Source organism: Triticum urartu, chromosome 1A, assembly GCF_056163025.1.
Source record: "Triticum urartu cultivar PI428250 chromosome 1A, HENAU_Tu73, whole genome shotgun sequence".
NCBI lineage: Eukaryota > Viridiplantae > Streptophyta > Magnoliopsida > Poales > Poaceae > Triticum > Triticum urartu.
Window position 1 is genome coordinate 88,912,359 of NC_141873.1, and position 12,979 is coordinate 88,925,337.

A 12,979-nucleotide genomic window follows, 5' to 3' on the forward strand; every position below is an offset into this window, starting at 1 on the left:
TTTTGCTGATGTTGAAAACAAGAGTCGATTGAAAGTCATCAACAGAGAAGTAAACATGGTCGCTCCGGCGACACCCAATTACTTGAAATGGTCGCAGACTGCCATTACGTTCGACCAGTCTGATCACCCAGCGCACATCGCCACCCCTGGGAGGCAAGCGCTGGTGGTCGACCCGGTGGTCGAAGGCACTCGACTGACAAAGGTCCTGATGGACGGTGGCAATGGCCTAAACATTCTGTACGTAGAAACGTTGAAAGGAATGGGCATTCCGATGTCCAGACTCAGTGAAAGTCACATGAGTTTCCATGGGGTCATCCCAGGCAAGAAGGTTGCGTCCCTCAGTCAGATTGCACTCGACGTGGTTTTCGGTGATGCCAAAAATTACCACAAAGAAAAGTTGACGTTTGAAGTCGTGGATTTTCAGAGTGCGTATCATGCAATTCTGGGTAGGCCATCTTATGCACGATTCATGGCTTGACCTTGTTACGTGTACCTCAAACTGAAGATGCCTGGTCCCAGAGGAGTGATCACTATCTCTGGTAATCGGAAAAAGGCGGAAGAGTGTTTCCAGAAGGGCTCAAAGATCGCCGATGCGCAGATGGCCGTGGCAGAATTGCAAGAATACCAGAAAAATGTAGACCCAAGTGACTTGTTGCGAGCCAAGAAGCCAGCCACGGATTCAGCATTCCAGTCATCTGGCGAGACGAAGTCTGTTCACATTCACCCGACGGACCCCAATGCAGCTCTGGCCCACATTTCGACCATGCTCGACTCCAAATAGGAAGAAGCGCTCATCCAGTTCCTCCGTGAGAACTGGGACATCTTTGCATGGAAGCCTTGTGACATGCCAGGTGTTCCCAGGGGACTGGCTGAGCATCGTTTGCGAGTCGACCCGAAAGTGAAACCAGTCAAAGAGCATCTTCGATGGTCCGCCGTCCAGAAAAGAAAAGCAATCGGCGAAGAGGTGGCTCGGCTTTTGGCAGCTGAGTTTATCCGAGAGATTTACCACTCCAAGTGGTTAGCCAATGTTGTCATGGTCCCAAAGAAAGATGACTCACACTCCGCATGTGCATCGATTTCAAGCATATCAATCGGGCCTGCCCGAAAGATCACTTCCCTCTCCCTCGCATCGATCAGATAGTCGACTTGACTGCTGGGTGCGAGCGTTTGTCCTTTTTGGATGCCTACTCCGGGTACCACCAGATCCATCTATACGGACCCGATGAAATAAATACAGCTTTTATCACCCCGTTCAGGTGCTTCTATTATGTCACAATGCCATTCGGCTTGAAGAACGCCGGAGCCACATTTATGCGAATGATTCAGAAGTGCCTGCTCACTCAGATCAGTCGGAATGTAGAAGCATACATGGATGACATTGTGGTCAAGTCACGTAAAGGTTCTGACCTGCTGACCGACCTCGCCGAAACCTTTGCCAACCTCAGAAGGTATGATATCAAGCTCAATCCATCAAAGTGCGCGTTTGGAGTTCCAGGCAGAAAGTTACTCGGTTTTCTTGTTTCCGAACGAGGAATCGATGCTAACCCAGAGAAAGTAGGCGCTATACTTCGGATGAAACGCCCTGTGCATGTGCATGATGTCCAGAAGCTTACTGGTTGCTTGGCCGCCCTAAGTCGATTCATTTCTCGCGTCGGTGAAAAGGCCCTGCCTCTCTACTGACTGATGAAGAAATCAGATGCGTTCGAGTGGACTCCAGAAGCTGATACAGCATTTGCAGAGCTAAAAGCCCTGCTTTCCACCCAGCCGGTGCTTGCTGCTCCAATCAGCAAACAGCCTCTTTTGCTTTATATAGCAGCCACTGGACAAGTCGTCAGTACAGTACTTACGGTCGAGCGAGAAGAAGAAGGAAAAGCGTACAAAGTTCAACGCCCAGTTTATTATATTTCTAAAGTCCTGACCCCGTCAAAGTAGAGATATCCTCACTATCAGAAGCTTGTCTATGGAATTTACATGACCACGAAGAAGGTTGCACACTACTTCTCAGATCACTCTATTATAGTCGTCAGCGACGCTCCATTGTCAGAGATTCTGCACAACAGGGATGCAACTGGTCGAGTGGCAAAATGGGCGATTGAACTCCTTCCCTTGGATATCAATTTTGAGGCAAAGAAAGCTATCAAGTCCCAAGCAATAGCAGATTTCCTCGCCAAGTGGATCAAACAACAACTGCCGACTCAAGTTCACTCGGAGCACTGGACCATGTTCTTTGACGGATCCAAGATGTTGAACGGTTCTGGTGCTGGAGTAGTTCTGGTATCCCCCCGAAGAGACAAGCTCATATATGTCCTCCAGATTCACTTTGATTCCTCCAACAATGAAGCACTCCTGTATAGGTTGCGCATGGCCATCTCACTCGGCGTCCGTCGCCTCATGGTCTATGGCGACTCAGATTTGGTAGTTAATCAAGTGATGAAGGAGTGGGACGTCAAAAGCCCAGCCATGACTGGTTACTGAAACGCGGTGAGAAAGCTTGAGAAGAAGTTCGAGGGGTTAGAACACCACCACATCCCCCGATTGAAAAATCAAGCAGCCGATGAATTGGCAAAGATAGGTTCCAAGAGAGAGGCCATTCCCAGCAATGTGTTCTTGGAGCATATTCACACGCCGACAGTTCAGGAAGACCCTTTCATTGAAGAGCCCCCACAACCCAAGAGCGCCACGGATCCGATTGAAGTCGAGGTCCCAGCTATGGTCGACCTAATCATGGAGGTTCTGTCCATTACTCCCGACTGGACGGTGCCCTACATTGCGTACATCCTCAGGAAAGAGCTCCCAGAGGATGAAGAAGAAGCTCGACAGATCGTCTGCAGATCTAAAGCTTTTACTGTGATAAGAGGGCAGCTGTTCAGAGAAAGTGTGACTGGAGTCAGTCAGAAGTGCATAACACCAGAAGAAGGTCGAATGATCCTCAATGACATCCACTCGGGGACCTGTGGTCACCATGCGTCCTCTCGGGCCATCCTGGCTAAAGCATACCGAGCTGGATTCTATTGGCCACGAGCAAATGAGATGGCAGAAGATATAGTCGACAGATGTGAAGGCTGTCAATTTTACTCCAATATGTCTCACAAGCCAGCGTCAGCCCTGAAGATCATCCCCCTCGTCTGGCCCTTCGTTGTTTGGGGACTGGATATGGTTGGACCGCTGAGGACCGGCAGAAGCGGCTTCACTCACGTGCTCGTTGCAGTCGACAAGTTTACCAAATTGATCGAAGCCAAACCCATCAAGAACCTTGACGCTAGCACCGTTGTCAGTTTTATCAGAGAATTGACGTTCCGATATGGAGTCCCACACAGCATCATCACGGACAATGGATCGAACTTCGATTCCGATGAGTTCAGAATTTTCTGCGCCTCTCAGGGCACTCGAGTCGACTATGCTTCTGTTGCTCACCCGCAGTCGAACGGACAAGCAGAAAGAGCCAATGGCCTAATTCTCAAAGGACTAAAGCCCCGACTGATGCGTGATCTCAAACACGCAGCAGGTGCTTGGGTTGATGAACTTCCGTCAGTTCTGTGGGGCTTAAGGACAACTCCTAATCGGTCGACTGGAAGAACTCCTTTCTTCTTAGTCTATGGAGCCGAACCTGTTCTGCCAAGTGACTTGCTCCACAACGCACCCCGAGTTGAACTCTTCTCTGAAGCAGAAGCAGAGCAGGCCCGGCAAGATTCAGTCGATCTTTTAGAGGAGGAAAGAGAGATGGCCTTGATCTGCTCGACCATTTATCAGCAAGATTTGCGTCGATTCCACGCCAAGAATGTGAGGGGTCGGGCCTTTCAAGAAGGAGACTTGGTTCTTCGAGTGGATCAGCAGAAACCACACAAGCTCGCTCCAACTTGGGAAGGCCCCTTCATCGTCACCAAAGTTCTCCACAACGGAGCATACCATCTTTACAGTATCGAGCATCAGAAAGACGAGCCACTGGCTTGGAACGCGGAGCTGCTCCGCCCCTTTTATACTTAAACACTCGTTCGAATAAAATGTAATAAGCAACACCTTTTGTAATTCGTTTATCAAAGACAAGAGCTTACGGTTCTCTCATTCGATTGTGTTGTTCTTATTTACTCCTGAAATCCCCCAGTGGGTGGGCTTAGTCGCGAATCCGTTCCGCCTAAGTTCGAAAAAATCCTACCGAGTGAAGAGCAATCCTTCCACTCGGGGGCTTAGCTGCAGTCGAGCACTCGCCTAAGTTCTCTCACTAAGAGGCTTAACGGCAGTCCAGCACTCGCCTAAGTTTGGAAAAATCCTACCGAGTGGAGAGCAATCCTCCCACTCGGGGGCTTAGCTGCAGTCCAGCACTCGCCTAAGTTTGGAAAAATCCTACCGAGTGGAGAGCAATCCTCCCACTCGGGGGCTTAGCTGCAGTTGAGCACTCGCCTAAGTTCTCTCACTAAGAGGCTTAATGGCAGTCCAGCACTCGCCTAAGTTTGAAAAAATCCCACCGAGTGGAGAGCAGTCCTCCCACTCGGGGGCTTAGCTGCAGTCGAGCACTCGCCTAAATTCTCTCACTAAGAGGCTTAACGGCAGTCCAGCACTCGCCTAAGTTTGAAAAATCCTACCGAGTGGAGAGCAGTCCTCCCACTCGGGGGCTTAGCTGCAGTCGAGCACTCGCCTAAGTTCTCTCACTAAGAGGCTTAACGGCAGTCCAGCACTCGCCTAAGTTTGAAAAAATCCTACCGAGTGGAGAGCAGTCCTCCCACTCGGGGGCTTAGCTGCAGTCGAGCACTTGCCTAAGTTCTCTCAATAAGAGGCTTAACGGCAGTCCAGCACTCGCCTAAGTTTGGAAAAATCCCAACGAGTGGAGAGCAATCCTCCCACTCGAGGGCTTAGCTGTAGTCGAGCACTCGCCTAAGTTCTCTCAATAAGAGGCTTAACGCAGTCCAGCACTCGCCTAAGTTTGAAAAAATCCTACCGAGCGGAGAGCAGTCCTCCCACTCGGGGGCTTAGCTGCAGTCGAGCACTCGCCTAAGTTCTCTGACTAAGAGGCTTAACGGCAGTCCAGCACTCGCATAAGTTTGAAAAAATCCTACCGAGTGGAGAGCAGTCCGCCCACTCGGGGGCTTAGCTGCAGTCGAGCACTCGCCTAAGTTCTCTCACTAAGAGGCTTAACGGCAGTCCAGCACTCACCTACGTTTGGAAAAATCCTACCGAGTGGAGAGAAATCCTCCCACTCGGGGTCTTAGCTGCAGTCCAGTACTCGCCTAAGTTTGAGACCCATCCCTATCTGTAAGGACGACGAGGTGCAGGTCGACTGCAACCTTCTTCTTCCGAGCTGCGGCACTAATACAACGTCCGCTCCATCCCTATCCGCAAGGACGACGAGGTGCAGGTCGACTGCCACCTTCTCCTTCGGAGCTGCGGCACAAATACAACGTCCGCTCCATCCCTATCCGCAAGGACGAAGAGGTGCAGCAAGCAAAGTCCATCCGAAGGCAAACACAAGCACATTCGGAGATAAACCAAATTCAGATAAATACTAAAAGGTTCCAAGCAGTGAATCTAAAGTACTCGGGCACCAAGCCCGAAGGAGTTTAATGATTACAGAAACCACTCGGCATTCCGAGGCAAATTTAAAGCGTATCCAAGTTTCATAAGATTGTTCACTCAGCCGGAGGAGGACTGGCAGGCTCCATGAATGAGTCCAGATCGATCCCATCAGCGATCCGAGTGGCGGCAGCAATGAAAGTCTCCATGAAGGACTGGAAGTCGTGCTTTTTGGTGTTAGCGACTTTGATCGCAGCCAGCTTGTCTTCACGAACCTCCTTGCAATGGACTCGCACCAGGGACAGCGCCACGTCAGCACCACACCGGGAGGAGGATTTCTTCCATTCTTGCACTTGGTCAGGGATCTCGTTCAGTCGAGTCATCAGAGATTCTAGATCATTCTAAAGCGTTGCCTCCGGCCAAAGCGTCGAATCGATTTGAGAGACAACCTCCTTCAGGCGTGCGAGCTAGCTTGTGGCACTGGCGATACGAGACTCCAGTCGGAGCACGTTCATCGCAGTTTCGTCGCAGATCGGAGAAGCGATAGGGTACGGACCTGTCTCGACCCTCCCAGTTTCTTCGTCAAAGTCTTGACAAAGTTCTGCAGCCAAGAGTCAGTTCAATCAACCAAGCAAAATCCGATGGCAAACATCAACACAGTCGGATTAAAAGAAATACCTCCCAGCACGAGATAAAGCTTCTTGGCGAGGGTCCTCAGATACGCTTCTGTGTCATTCCTCTTGCGGATCGCAGACTCCAACTTTTTGTTCAGGGCGACCTTATCCTTCTTCGGGCTGGTCACTTCGCGGTTAGCTTCATTAAGACAAGATGTCAGTCTAGTCACCTCTCCTTCAAGCGTTCCGACTGAAGCAAGCTTCTTCTCTGCGAGAGCGGTTTTGTCTTGGGCTGCTTTTTGCGCGGCGGCGAGGTCCGAGTCCTTCTTGTCCAGAGCCAACTTCATTTTCTCTACAAAAGAAATAATCGAATCAAAAAAGAGATCAAAGAGATATATTGAAATTCAGTCGGCAATCAGTTACCTTCCATACCAACGGCCTCGTCTTGAGCTTTTTTTAGATTTTGCTGAGCCAATTCCAAGTCTAAGTTGAGTTGCCTCTGCTTCTCTTCGAGTTCGGCAAACTTGGAGATAAGAGTACAAGACTTCTGCAGGAGGCAAGAGATAGGTCAATCAATAGGTTCGAAAGCAGTTCATTTCCGAATGAATAAAACCTAAAGAAGTGGACAACAAGTTGTTCAGACCCCAGTCGACTGCCAGCAGTCGACCGCGGTCTCGGGGACTACACCCAGTGGGTGCACTTGGCGTGCCCCCACCGGTTCTGATCCCACTCGCCCGGCCCGCCGGAGTCGAGTGCAAGGAGTAAAAAAAGAGAGAGAGAAAGAACAATTGCACCGTAAAGAAAAGAAGAACTCAGACCACAGTCGACTGCCAGCAGTCGACCGCGGTCTCGGGGACTACACCCAGTGGGTGCACTTGGCGTGCCCCCACCGGTTCTGATCCCACTCGCCCAGACCGAGTGGAAGAGCGAAACTACCAAAAATACAGCAACACCCTGTGGGTGCTCTAATTCAACGCGAACAACAGGAGATTGTGCAGAAGAAGATTTTTCGAGAACAAAAACAGTCGGAAAGTCTACTCACCTCGACGTTGGCCCGAAGAGCGGCACTAGCGTCGTAGGCAGCCTGACTGCTCTCATGCACTATCTTCACCCACTCCATCATCATATCAGCCTGTCGGATGGCTTCCGCAGCCGCTTCCGACTAGTTGTCTGGGACGGGATAGCTGGTGAAAAAATGTGTAGACGACCCAGGTGCAGCTGCTTGAGGCTCCGTGGTGTGGAGTTGGATAGTTGAAGGAACCACAGGCGCGGTCGACCGCGTGGGGTGCCCACTCGGCAAGGGTGCAGCGAACATCACAGCGGCCCTGGCTGCATCTTCAGCTTGACAGACGGGAGGCGTTGCAGTTGGTTCCTGCCGAGCCACCCTGCCAGCTATTACCTTCTTGCTCTTCCTAGGCTTAGGAGCCACATCTTCGTCATCGTCCGGAAGGTCAATGATGTTGGGTGGAGCTGCAAGACAGAACATTCGACCCCAAGTGAACCACTCGACCCTAAAAGGATCAAGAATCGAAATTGCAAGAGTTCATACCTGGGTTAGAGGTCACCGCATCCTCCATTTCCTCGTCTCGATACTGGTATGAAGAGGTCCCAGACGTAGCAGCACTGCAAAGGCCCGCATTCAATCGGTTACACCCAGTTAATTGAATCCACATAAAGGACAAGTCAGATGGTTACCCGGAGATAGTAGGAACGGTCACTTTGATCCGAGGCAAAGCTTTGGGCGGTTTGGAAGAGATGGCTTTCGGCACTTTCGGCGCTGGAAGCGGCGCGACCTTGGATTGATTTGGAGGCTTCTCGGTCGGCGTCGGGGAAGACGTCCTGGGGCGCTTCGAGGATTGCCCAATCGGCGCAGCCACCAAGTCCGGAGCGCGTGCCGGGTCATGAGTGTGCTTGGACCTCCTCTCCCTATGAGGAGGCGAGTCGACTTCTTCCTCATCGGTCGATTCATCGCTCTCCTCGTCCTCCTCGGCTTCCGAATGCTCCTCGCCGCTCTCGCCCCCGCTCCCTTCTTCTTCAGTGTCGGGATCCTGCACTCCGTTGGGCATAGAGTACATTTCAATGAGGGCCTGAAAGGATAACAATCAGAAGACATTCAGTCGACCACAAACGGGACATCACGTGGTGAATCGGAAAGATACTTGATAAAACAGAAATATACCTGCTCCGGCTGGCGCGAGTTGTCGAATGGAATCACCCTCCTGGATCCCTGAGGGTTGTCTTTGTTGCCAGTGATTCCCCTCAACCAGTTCTCCAAGATATCCTCGCTGACCTCCTCCGGGTGGATCCGAGTGGTATCTTCGAGCCCAGAGTACATCCACATCGGATGATCACGCGCCTGAAGAGGTTGGATGCGTCGACCGAGAAAGACCTCCAGCAGATCCATCCTAGTCACTCCGTCACGGACAAGCTGGACGACCCGTTCAACCAGCTCCTTGACCTGCGCCTTCTCTTCTGGAACTATCTTCAGGGGAGCAGGCTTCTCCACTCAAGCCAAGGAGAAAGGAGGAAGTCCAGTCGACTGGCCAGGGGTTGGCTGATCCTTGCAGTAAAACCAAGTCGACTGCCAGCCCCGGACCGAGTCAGGAAGGATCATCGCTGGGAAAGTACTCTTGCTCTTCATCTGGATCCCCAGACCACCGCACATCTGGATCACCCGCGTCCTCTCGTCACTCGACTTGGCCTTTTTGACCGACTGGGAACGGCAAGTGAAGATGTGTTTGAAAAGCCCCCAATGCGGTTGACAGCCCAAGAAGTTTTCGCACATGGACACAAAAGCGGCCAGATAGACTATGGTGTTCGGAGTGAAATGGTGGAGCTGAGCCCCAAAGAAGTTCAAAAAACTCCGGAAAAAAGGGTGGGGAGGCAGCGAGAATCCGCGATCTACGTGGGTTGCTAGGAGGACACACTCACCCTCTCTAGGCCGCGGCTCAGTTTCGTCCCCCGGGAGCCGAGCCGACTTGTGGGGGATCAATCCCCCCTCCACCAGGTCATCGACTTCGTCCTGCGTGATTGCCGAGCGGATCCAATCGCCCTGGATCCAGCCCGCCGGCAGGCCGGACCTCAACGAGGATCCGCCCCGGCTGGTCCGCTTGCCCTTCGCCTTCGCGGTGGCCTTCTTCGCGCGTTCCAGCGCCGCCGTCTTATCCTTCCCCATGGTGGCAGATGGAGCTCGAGCGGAGGTCCAGCGACGAGGCGGAAGCGAGAGTGGCGGAGAGATCGGGAGAAAGAGAAGAGAGAATGGTGGCGTGCGGAGCAGAGGCCTGGCCCGAGACCTTTTATAAGACCTTCCGCCGAGTGGCTGACTAGTGGACCCAAGCGATCTAAACAAATCCCGCAACAGTCGCGCGCGCAGTACGTGGCGAAAAAGGTGGCGCGGGGATCGAGAAGACTTACCTAATCCATCCCGATGACCTCGTTTCCTCTCGTCTGGCGCGCTTCCCAAAATTCGAATCCCGCGAGATCCGCGGAGAGCGGAACAACCTGTCAGACTGAAGACAAACACCCCTGGCGCGACCATGAGCACGTCGATGGCCTCCCCTGGCGCGACGGTCACCATGTCCGTCTTGTACGGCGTCGGGTAGTACCCGTCGGCTCCCACCACCGTGAACGTGTGCCCGGCGACCTTGAAGTAGTACTCCGAAAAGAGGGCCGTGTTCACGATCCGCAGCAGTATGTCTCCCCACGCACCACGTCAAGGACGAAGCTCTCCTCCGGCTTGCCGGAGCAGTTTGTGAGGTCGCCGAGCTTACCATCGATGGTCGTCGACAGCGAGTTGTCGGCGAAGTTATCGTTGTGCATCCTCTTAACGAGCTCGACGAGGTCGAGCTCCCACCACTCGCTGATAATGATGGGGACGTCTTTGGCGGGCGTCGAGAATGGGTACCTCCCGCCTTTGGGGCGGATGATGAAGGCGTCGGCGACTGTGGCACGAAGGCAGGTGACGTGGGCGTGCCATCACAACGTGCCAGCCTGGCCGGTGACATTGAAGCGGTACCAACCTGGCCGGTGACGTTGAAGCGGTACATGTGCTCGCCACTGGGAGGGATGGGGCACTCGGTGACGAAGCCGGCGCCATCAGACCAGCAACTCCTGATCTGCCGGACGCCGTGCCAGTGGATGGTGAGCCCGTGAGGGAGACGGTTCACAACGTGGACGACAACCGTGTCGCCGTCGGTGACGTCGATTGTGGGGCACGGGAGCTGCCCGTTCACCACATAAATCTTGGTCGTGTTTGCACAGGTGCGTCTGGTTCATCTTGTGGACCTGAACGTCATTATAATCAAATAATTGATTGATCAATAGTGGTTCATCTCGTGCACCTGAACATCATTAATCAACTACTAACTGAGTGGTCATTAGTCAACTAATGAGATCTCATCTACCTCTACCCTAATATAATAATAAAGTAAATAGTGCTTCTGGTCGTCCGTCCAAATAATTGCCCTCGAATTAGCTATAAATTACCTGCTATGCCACCCATAAGTTAAGAAAACGATTCGGCTTTTATATCCAAAGGCGCCGCCGTGAAAAGTGGCTTTATACCTCTGATGCCCTATGTACAACACAGGCGCACTACTAGCTTGGTTGCTACAGGCTGTTCCTTCCACCCTGCAAACCAGGGTGTGACGCTCCTGTTTCTTTTTTTTTCATTGTCTTTTCTTTTCTTTTCTCATTTCTGTTTCAGTTTTTTCTTCCTTAAATTAATTTGACAATTTCAAATTATGAAAAGTTTCCAGTTATAACAGAATTTTAGAGAAATTATATAATGTGAGTGAATTAAAAAAACTTTGGGAAATCATAAAATTTTCGCTGTTTCAAAAAATGTTGGTGATTTTACGAAACTGTTCGCAAATTATAAAAAATCACAATCTGGAAAAACATGCCAGGAAGTAAAATCATGCTCATGATTTTCAAAAAAATGATTGTGTATTCAAAACATATTTGTGAATCTGGAAAAAAATGTCCATGAAATTTTAAAAGATATTCAAAAAATCAAATGTCTTTTGCGAAATTTAAAATTCATCCCCTAATTTTAAAAAGTCATCAATTGAAAAAATGTTAGCTGAGTCAAAAAAATATTCATGAATTCAAAATCTATTCATGCATTTCAATAAATGTTTCTCTAAACAAAACAAATGTTCGTGATTTTTTTAAGATGTCCTAATTTATAAAAGATGTTTGTCGATTCGAAAAACTGTTCGCCGATTCAGAAGTATTTTATGTCTAGGATTTGATTAGTTTTTGGAAAGTCTTTATATGTCTAGACATTGAGAGTAGTTCGTGGTCGATGAGATTCGTTTTAAAATATTTAAATATTTCCTTGCGCGAGACAATGGCATGTGTGTCGTGCAGGGATAAGCTCATTGCCTAGGGATTTACCACGTGCATGATGATCACGTGGATATTGTGTGGCAACATGGCGAGCCACCATGTTAAAATAGACGACACTCATATGTCCGGATATTAAATCATACTTATTTGGCTAGCATGTATTTTTTGTGTCTCCAATTGCAAAGCACGGACCCCTAGGGGGATTCACTACCAACATCATTAAAAATCTTTGATCTATTTCTTTTTTGTCTTAAATTTGATGTCTCGTGTTATTTGCTCTCTTGCATCATTTATTCTTAATTATCAATCTGTAAAACTGATGACATATTGGTGTAATTTGCTTGGACTTGAATTATTTTATTTTGGGTCTATAAATTTTATGATTTTTTTTACCTGTTACAACGCACGGGCACTTTTGCTAGTAACTAAGCAAGAGGTTATAAAGGAATCGCAAAAAGAAAGCTATAGATAGGAGTAGCAAAGCTATACCGTATGTACTCTATCCAACGTAGTAAGCCTAAGATTTTAGCGAGCCCAAAGCAAGATAATTGTCTTCACGACCTCCCAAAGTTAAACGAATCATGCTACAACTACGGACAATATATACCAAAGTTAAACCTACCATGAAGTGATCAACAACATGCCATAATTAACCAGATAGATAGTGTTGAAATATATTGCCATCCCTCCATCAGTTCGAACTTTTGGAGCAACTGGTCGATACATGAATTCAATATGGTATCCGAGCCAAGAGGTCTTCAGTTCAGTTCGGACTTTTGGATGAGTTGGCTGGAGCATGAATACGTCAACACTTCTCCTCACGTATGGCTTCCTCAGGTCTAAAAGTGAACCGAAAGCTCCGATACCATGTATAAATGTATGATCTAGCCAACACAACCAAAAGACCAATCTCATGAAAGAGACTAGGCAGCACATTATACGTCAACAAATAGATATATTATACTCACGACAAAGGTGTGCTCCACGATGGACACGTCGCCGCCGGACGCCGCCAAAGCCACAAAGACAACGACGCAGAAGATGGTGGCCGCCACGGAGAGCTTCTCCATGCTTGGTTGCTCTGCAAGCTTAGTGCTCTTCATCACTAGTTGGCTACCCAACTCGCTGCTCAGTGGAAGGATGATTTTGCAAAGCCTGAGCAATAGCCTATTTATACACTCGACGGCCAAGGCGTCGGCATCCAACGGCCGTTTGAAACCGCTGATCAGGCTAATCAAACCAAGCGATCGACATGAAACGCCATTGATAGCATCCATCACGCAAGCCCAGTAGATCACTATGCTATACTTTTTCGTACCCCGCAACCTTGTGGCATGCATGCAATATAATGGCAAATTTAACAAATTTGACTTGTGGACGAAATCAAATCACAGAATGAACTGTCCGTGAAACTATTTCACGGGCTGATTTTTTTGTGCGACGCCCGACACGAAGGCGCCACACTACACTGTGCAACGCCTCACAGATAGGTGTTACACGCCTGCCAG

General features: G+C 49.9%; 1 pseudogene; it reads right to left on the bottom strand.

Annotated features, from left to right (window-relative positions):
• Positions 1 to 7,281: 7,281 nt before the first annotated feature.
• LOC125532723 (putative laccase-18 pseudogene) lies at positions 7,282 to 10,394 on the bottom strand (annotated as a pseudogene).
• Positions 10,395 to 12,979: the final 2,585 nt, after the last annotated feature.